Source organism: Lactuca serriola, chromosome 6 (assembly GCF_051521515.1).
Source record: "Lactuca serriola cultivar US96UC23 chromosome 6, Lser_US96UC23_V15, whole genome shotgun sequence".
Taxonomy (NCBI): domain Eukaryota; kingdom Viridiplantae; phylum Streptophyta; class Magnoliopsida; order Asterales; family Asteraceae; genus Lactuca; species Lactuca serriola.
In genome coordinates, this window is record NC_136413.1 from 43,710,271 (window position 1) to 43,718,000 (window position 7,730).

Below are 7,730 nucleotides of genomic sequence, written 5' to 3' on the forward strand. Positions count from 1 at the left end.
GGAAACTTCGAGTTAACGAACCCATGGGGCTGATCAACGTAGATTTATTCCTTCACCTTGCAATACAAGAAGGTTGTCTTGACGTCCATTTGATAAACCGTGAAGTTCATGTAGGAAGCATATGCAAGGAAGATACGAATAGCCTCCAAGCTAGCTACTGGAGCATAAACCTCAGTATAATCAAGACCCTTGACTTGTCGAAACTCGCGAACTACCAATCTATCTTCATTTCGCACTATAACCCCTGAATCATCCTGCTTGTTTCGATAGGCCCAGCATGTGTCAAGAGACTTTTTGCCCTTTGGTAACTTAACCAATTTCCAAACCCCGAGCTTTTCAAATTGATTCAACTCTTCAAGCATAGCATCTACCCAGTTGGGCTCATTCAGAGCCATTTCAACATTCTTGGGCTCTATTTGAGAGATAAAGCAAGAATAGAGACATGTATTGACATCTCCACTCTGACCAATGATGTTCTCGATCGGATGATTGTGTTGTATTCTTGAGGGTATCTCCTGGCTGATATCATTAAGTGAGATGGGAAGATTCTGAATATTGACACCTCCTTCATTTGTTGATTGTTCCACACCGGATGACTCTACTACAAACTCATTAAAAACATCTTCAGGAAAGAGTAGTTCCAAAAAAGTTGAAGTGACAGCGGAAGCCTCTCTAGACATGAACTCTCTTTCAACAGGAGTAAGAGGTGTAGCATGAGCATCAGGAGTATCATTATGAACTGGAGATTTTGGACTATCAAGTGGTACATATGACTCCCCCTCAAGTGAAGCAGAGGACTCCCCCTCAGATGCTGAAGAGGATACCGTTGGGGGTCTGTAGACAACTTCTTCGTCTTCGTCTTCAGAAACATTCTTCAAACCAGAGAAAGACCCAGATGAACTATCCGAAGACACATTTATAGACTTAAAAAGTGATGTGTAATCAAATAACCAATCCGGACCCACTCGAGCATCCGTTTCATTCTCCTCCAACCAGCGCACGTCATAGGATTCCACAATCTGCTTCGTCTTCTTATTGTAGACCCTATATGCGGTGAGTGCAACATACCCTACGAAGTAATAATCATCGGCTTTGGCATTGAACTTTGGGTTGGACTCTAGGTGAAGAAGGGTGCAAGGACAGCCAAATACACGGAAATGACTGACGGATGGCTTGTGACCATATAGAATCTCATAAGGTGTCTTCATCTGAGCTTTGTTGATCAAAACCCGATTCTGAACGTAGCAAGCAGTGTTAATCACCTCAACCCAAAGGAAAACTGGTAACTTGGAGTCACACAACATCGTCCTTGCAACATCTTTTAAAGTTCTGTTTCTCCTTTCAGCAACACCATTTTGTTGAGGTGTGTGAGCGAAGTTGTATTAACGCATAATCCCTTTTTCTGCGCAAAAGTGATCTAGAATAGAATTCTTGAACTCTGTTCCGTTGTCGGTATGAAGCGCCTTCACCTGATTATTGGTTTGGTTCTCAGTAAGCACTATGAACTTCTTTATCAGATCTGCAACCCCAGCTTTGTTGGATAAGAAGAAGACCCACATAAAACGAGAGAAATCATCAATCACAACCAGACAGTATGAACTTATGTTGATGCTTAGGACGTTGACTGGACCGAACAAGTCCATATGTAATAATTGGAGCACCTGACTGATCAAGTTAACCTGTTTTGGCAGGTATGGTTTTCTATGATGTTTACCATGGGCACATGACACACACTTCTCAAACGTTATAAATCTCTGACAGGTAAACCACGAACCATCTCATTCTTTGCAAGACGATTTAGGTTTTTGGCGTTAGCATGACCGATTCTTCGGTGCCACGACATTGCATTTTTTTCTGAGACCTTTGAAAAGAGGCAAGTAACTTGTTCAGGGAGGTTTCTATTCATATCAATAATGCAAGCATTTCCATCCCTCTTAGATTTGACAAGAATCCATTCTTCCGGGATGATAATGCCTGGCTTGAGAATCATACATTCCTTGTCAGTGAAATGTGTAGAATAACCTTTGTCGCATACCTGAGACACACTCAACAAACTATGCTTTAACTCGGGAGCAAAGTTGAAATTCTCAAAACTTAACACTCCATTTGTAACGGTTCCTCTCTGAGTGATCTTTCCACCTTCTCCACCCGCAAAGGAAACATATCCCCCATTAAAAGATTGAATGTTGTTTAGTTGGGAGATATCTCCTATCATATGTCGGGAGTAGCCGCTGTCGACAAACCAAGGTCTGACAACATTCCTCCGCAACTATGCCTGCAAAATGTGCGGGATCATTCAGATTTGGGAACCCAGGTCATCACTTTCCCGGGTTGACCCTTCACTTTTTCAGATTTATCTTTACTTGCTAACTTTTCAAAGGATGTTGATAATATATTGGAGTTTATTTGGGGCATCCATTGGTAATTAGGTTTCCTAACAATCACCGATGATTTTGAAATAGATTTCTTATCAATTTGCATTGGGAACTTGGGTTTTCTACCAGAAGAGGTTGAAGACCCAGAGCTGCTCCTTGACGAAACCGATCTTGGCGGAGCCGTGTTCAATTTTGGCTAACTGTTTGGGAATTTGTTACGAAAAACCTTTTTATTATTTTGAAAGACTGCCCTTTTTCTACTATGATCATCCTTTCAATCATCATTCCGAGAACGAGCTCTAGAGGACTTTCTAGTTAAAGACCTTCCTCTAAATTCGTTCTCTCCTCTTTGTGATGTATAATGTACAAACATTCTATTTAGACAATTCCTAGCTATATAACCTCCACTACCACAATTAAAACAAATCTGTTTGTTATTATTAAAACTTGTACTGCCTTTTTCAGATTTATTTTCCATACCGACAGCCTTACTTTTCTCACATGAACATGAACAAGAAGTAGGTTGTGAGATAAGTGAGGGTGTAACAGATGGAGTGACATGTGGAAATGTTGAGATTTTATTAGCATCATTACAAGCATCAGAATTATCAAACACTTTAAAACAATTCAAACCAGTATTAGCAGGTACAAAAAAATCACAAAAAACATTGTCACTTTTAACATCAGAAAAAATAAAGTCTTTATTTAAAACTAAAACTTCAGGTTCGGACTCATTTTTATTTTCAGAAATAGATCCTTCAACTTTGTGCTTTAACTGATTTAAGGATTGATCTGCAGCGGAAGTAGAAATGTTAGTATTTTCAACATTAATAACTCCTCCTAAAACAAAACCTGTTGGCTTGCCATAAACCATGAAAGATTCATTAGCAATCTCCTCATTAGAGACAGGGCGATACTGATAATTGTGATTGAAAGGACGATGCACTTTATCGTATCCCAAACCCTTTTTCTGGTTTTGTTTAAACTGCAGGCAATGGTCAATCATGTTGGCAACTACCTCGCTTGATACATCATATTTTTTTAAAATCAAAGTTTGTTGTATCAAATTTATTCTTTAATGCATCAAGCTCAACAATTAACTCAGCATTTTGTCTCTTGATATAATCATAGTTTTCACATTTATTACTGTAGTCTTCCTGAAGTCTCCTAAAGTCCTTTATTTTTGTCTCTAATTGGGCCTTTAAGGGTTTTTGTCCTTTTCTAAGTTGATAACCCTCATATCTAAGGTCCTCTACTTCTCTACGTAATGATTTTATTTCCTCAAAAAGAATTCTAACATAATCAATAAAAGCTTGAGAAAAAGAAGGCAAACTTACCTCATTTTTCTTCGGTTCAGAAGTAGAAGATACCATCAACGCAAATTGAAGCTCCATCATCTTTGCTTCAGCTGCAACACTCTCCACGGAAGCTTCATCCTTAACTTGGGCCAAGTGAGCATTTTCAGGTTTCGAAATGTTCAGGGCCTGAATCTGATCCTCCCAGTCAAATGACTGGGCAACCATAGCCTTCTCACTATTGACCTGAGCACCTCCCCAATTGTTTCCCACAACAACCATTGTCCGATCAGTGTTTAATCTTCTATCTGGCTCCGGGAACTCACGAGCAAAATGACCCGACTCGTGACAGTTGAAACAACGTAGCTTCCCTTTACTAAACCCTACCTTTTTATCAACGCTCATTCCCCCGTTATTCTTCCTTGTCTTCTTCGCAAATTGCTTCGCACTAAACATTGCCATGGCAATTTGCCATGTAATATCCATCTCTTCCACATCTTCTGGATGAATCTGATCCAAATCAGCAAATGACAATTGTGGTGGAAGATCTCTAGCTACAAGAGCATTGTAACAGTTAACAAGTCCTGTGGCTAGAGCAAGATTTTCATCACACTCCTTAGAATTTGAGGAAGAAGCCACATTTGAGGAAGGAGCAACCTGAGGAGAAACAAATGATTGGTTCTGAGAAAAAGGCATGGATGATGTAGCAGGAAATGAAGTAACTGATGAAGTGGAAAAGGATTGAGTCTGAGCTTGCTGAGCAGCAAAAGGTTGACATGGAGAGGGAAAGGTGAGAGATGAAAGAGCATTGTTGGATGAAATCCCAAGGTTTGCAGTTGAATACGAATTCACATGATTTATCTTCCGCTGTTTATCATCAATATCACAAGCCTTGATGATCGCCATCATTTTAGCAAGAGTAAGGCGATTTAGATCCTTGGTCTTCTTAATGACAACTACATTCATGTCCCTTGATTTTGGAAGATCATTCAACAGCTTTTTATTTATTTCAAACTTTATCAAGAAGATCCCAACTATAGTCATCTCAGTGGTGAGAGTTGTGAGTCGCTGCAGCTGTGCCTCCAGGGTTTCTCCAGGAATGTAGTTGAACATGTTAAACCTTTATCGCAGCATATCCTGGCGGCTTTCCTTCATGTCTTCATTACCTTCATATACCTCATTCAAGGCTTCCCACAAAGCCTTAGCTAAAGTATACTCTCTGAAACCTTCAGCTATATCAGGAGATAAAGCCATGGTTAGAGTGGCCAAAGCCCTTTCCTGTTCTTCTACTTTCTCAAAATCTTTATCTGTGTAGTTCTCAACAGCTTTGTCAACTACTTGCCCTGCAACAGTTGTGGTAATTCTGACAAGATTCTTGATGATGCTTCTCCAAATTTTGAAGTCCTTCATTTTAATGTAATTTTCAATCCAGTATTTCCATTCAGGAAAACCATCTGCAGATAGCAGCCTCGGAATGCGTGTAGTGGTGCCCATGACAGAATCCAGCTCATGATGATGTGTTTGACTTTGAGAATTCATTTGTTCTGATTTTAAAACTTAAAAATTAAAAATATAAAAATTGTCAAAATTGAGTTTACGGTCAGTTGTTTACGGCTGTAAACTATTTTTACGGTCGGGTGTTTACGATTGGGGTGTTTACGGTCAAGCAGTTTATGGTTATTTAAGATGCACTGATTACGGTTTAAGAACACAATTTACGCCTCTTGAATGTGCTTGAGTTTACAGCCGTAAATAGGGTTTACGGTCGTAATCTTTTGGCAGTAAACTCCCAAAAATCCTAGTAAGCGCAAGTTTGATGCAGATTTGACCCCCTTTGCAATGAAAACACCAAACACTAATCTCGAACAAAAAAGAATATGAGTTTAAACGGCTGAAAACTCGATTGAATGATGCTTTGACACTGCTTTTTGCTCTAATACCAATTGAAAGGTCCTGAAAACGGATCTTTACCAATGATCAAGTAATCACACAATCAAACCAAATAAGAAACAATGTAGAAACAAAATTAGAACAAGCTTGCACACGCTTATATTGCATAAAACGTCTGGTACAACTTGCTCTCTATGACCGTGAACTATTGTGGCATCAACAACCATTAATGACATACACAACCCCTATATATAGTGGACTTGGGCCGGACATTGGGTTTACGGCCGTAAACTCACTACTTGATTGTAAACTAACAAACAACCTACCAAAACTGCATAAAGACTCAAAAGAACTTATTACAATGAAAGCCTAGACCAAACCATTAACTAGACCCTTCAGGTTTCGTGGGGCTGGTATGAGGGTGTTGGAGGCTGTAAAGGGAACCACTTAAGGTGTTTAAATAGGGTGCAAACCCTAAATATTAGGGTTTCACCCAAACAGCCCTACTTGTCGAGTCGGGCTCTCAGCTCGTCGAGTAGGTCACTTCACCCCATGACCAGGAATCCAGTCTACTCGACGAGTTGGGCCTCCAACTCGCCGAGTCCCATAGCAAAACATGAAGTTACTTAAATTTAAATACGTACCAGGAACCGGCCGTTACATAATTTTTGTGTTAACTAAAATTTATAAATGTATTTATGATTCAAACTAAAAAATAAATTGAAAAAATGATTTAAAGAAAAAAATAATAATTATATAGGTCTGAAAACTTATTGGGAGAAAAATAAAAAACAAAAAATACCAAGATAGTATTATTTAGATAAAACTTTATAATAAATTACATAAAAAGTTCTTTGTCCTTTGAAGAACAAAGATTATATAAATCCTTGTTCCTTTGTTTTCTATTTTACCCTCATGTTTTTGAATCAATAAAAAATGAATTTGAAAATGAAAGGTCATTGCAATGTTCACCGTTAGTTGGTGGGTTGAGTTTAAATAAACATCAACTGAGAACCAAAATAAAGTACGAGAACTTATATTCCAAGAACAAATCAAGAAATTGGTAAATGAGTTAGTTTTTAACTAATGAATGAAAACTAATAATCGAAGTGATACCATTTATAGAATCCAACTGCATCATGTATTCATATTAGGGTGTATTTTGGTTACTTTCAGGACAAAAGAAAAAAAAAACCCAAAAAAAAACAAGTAAAAACCACTATGATTAAGATTTTTTACCAAACAAACTTGTATTTGGATTGATAAATGTAATGTTCTTCACATATGTATTTCTTCATCAAATGTAATGTTCATAACATATTTATTTCTTCAAACTTGTATTTCGATTGGCAAAATGGCATTTATCTCCAGATTAATGTTTTTTGGGATTTTAGATCTCACCGTTTCGTCATTCAATTTGAAAAATAACAATCATAGATCTTGATTTGTTATTTTTCCAAATTTCTTGATCTTCTTTATAGTGTTTTAGCGCCTTTTGTTTGTCAAATTAGCTAAAATTGATGTGCATTGTTACAAATCCAAAGCAACTAATTCTCAGTTTATAACACTTGTTTTCTTGAAAATTTTTAATTCATGTCAAATTTGAAGGTGGAAAAGTAGTTCGTTTGCATACATCCTTTCAACTTTTTTACATTAGCTAATTCACAAATCCAATATATTTATAAAGTACATTGCCCTTATTTGTTGTAACGTCCCAAAAATGAAGATAAAGTTTTTCATTTTTAAATTAATAAAACTATTATCCAAAACATAATCATAAAACCGTGGTGAAACAGAGTGTATCAAATACATCAAAAAACATCAGAATAACATAAAATGTGGCACGAGGTGGTGTGTGCACTGCAATCATCCTGGGCTCCTCCTCTTCGGACCAGAAGTACCTGAAAACATAAACTGGAAATCGTAAGCACAAAGCTTAGTGAGTTCCCCAAAATACCACATACCATACATAACAAACATCTAATGGGCCCCGCCCGATATACATATAAACATATAAACAGAAAAATACATAGCACATACAATAATCACAAAGATAACTAGCATACATAATGGTCATCGGACCCCGCCCGGCATCGGGCCCCGTGTAACATCCTGATTCTCAGGTATGAGATTTATTCTTTAAAATAAAGTTCCCTTGGAACTCACAGAG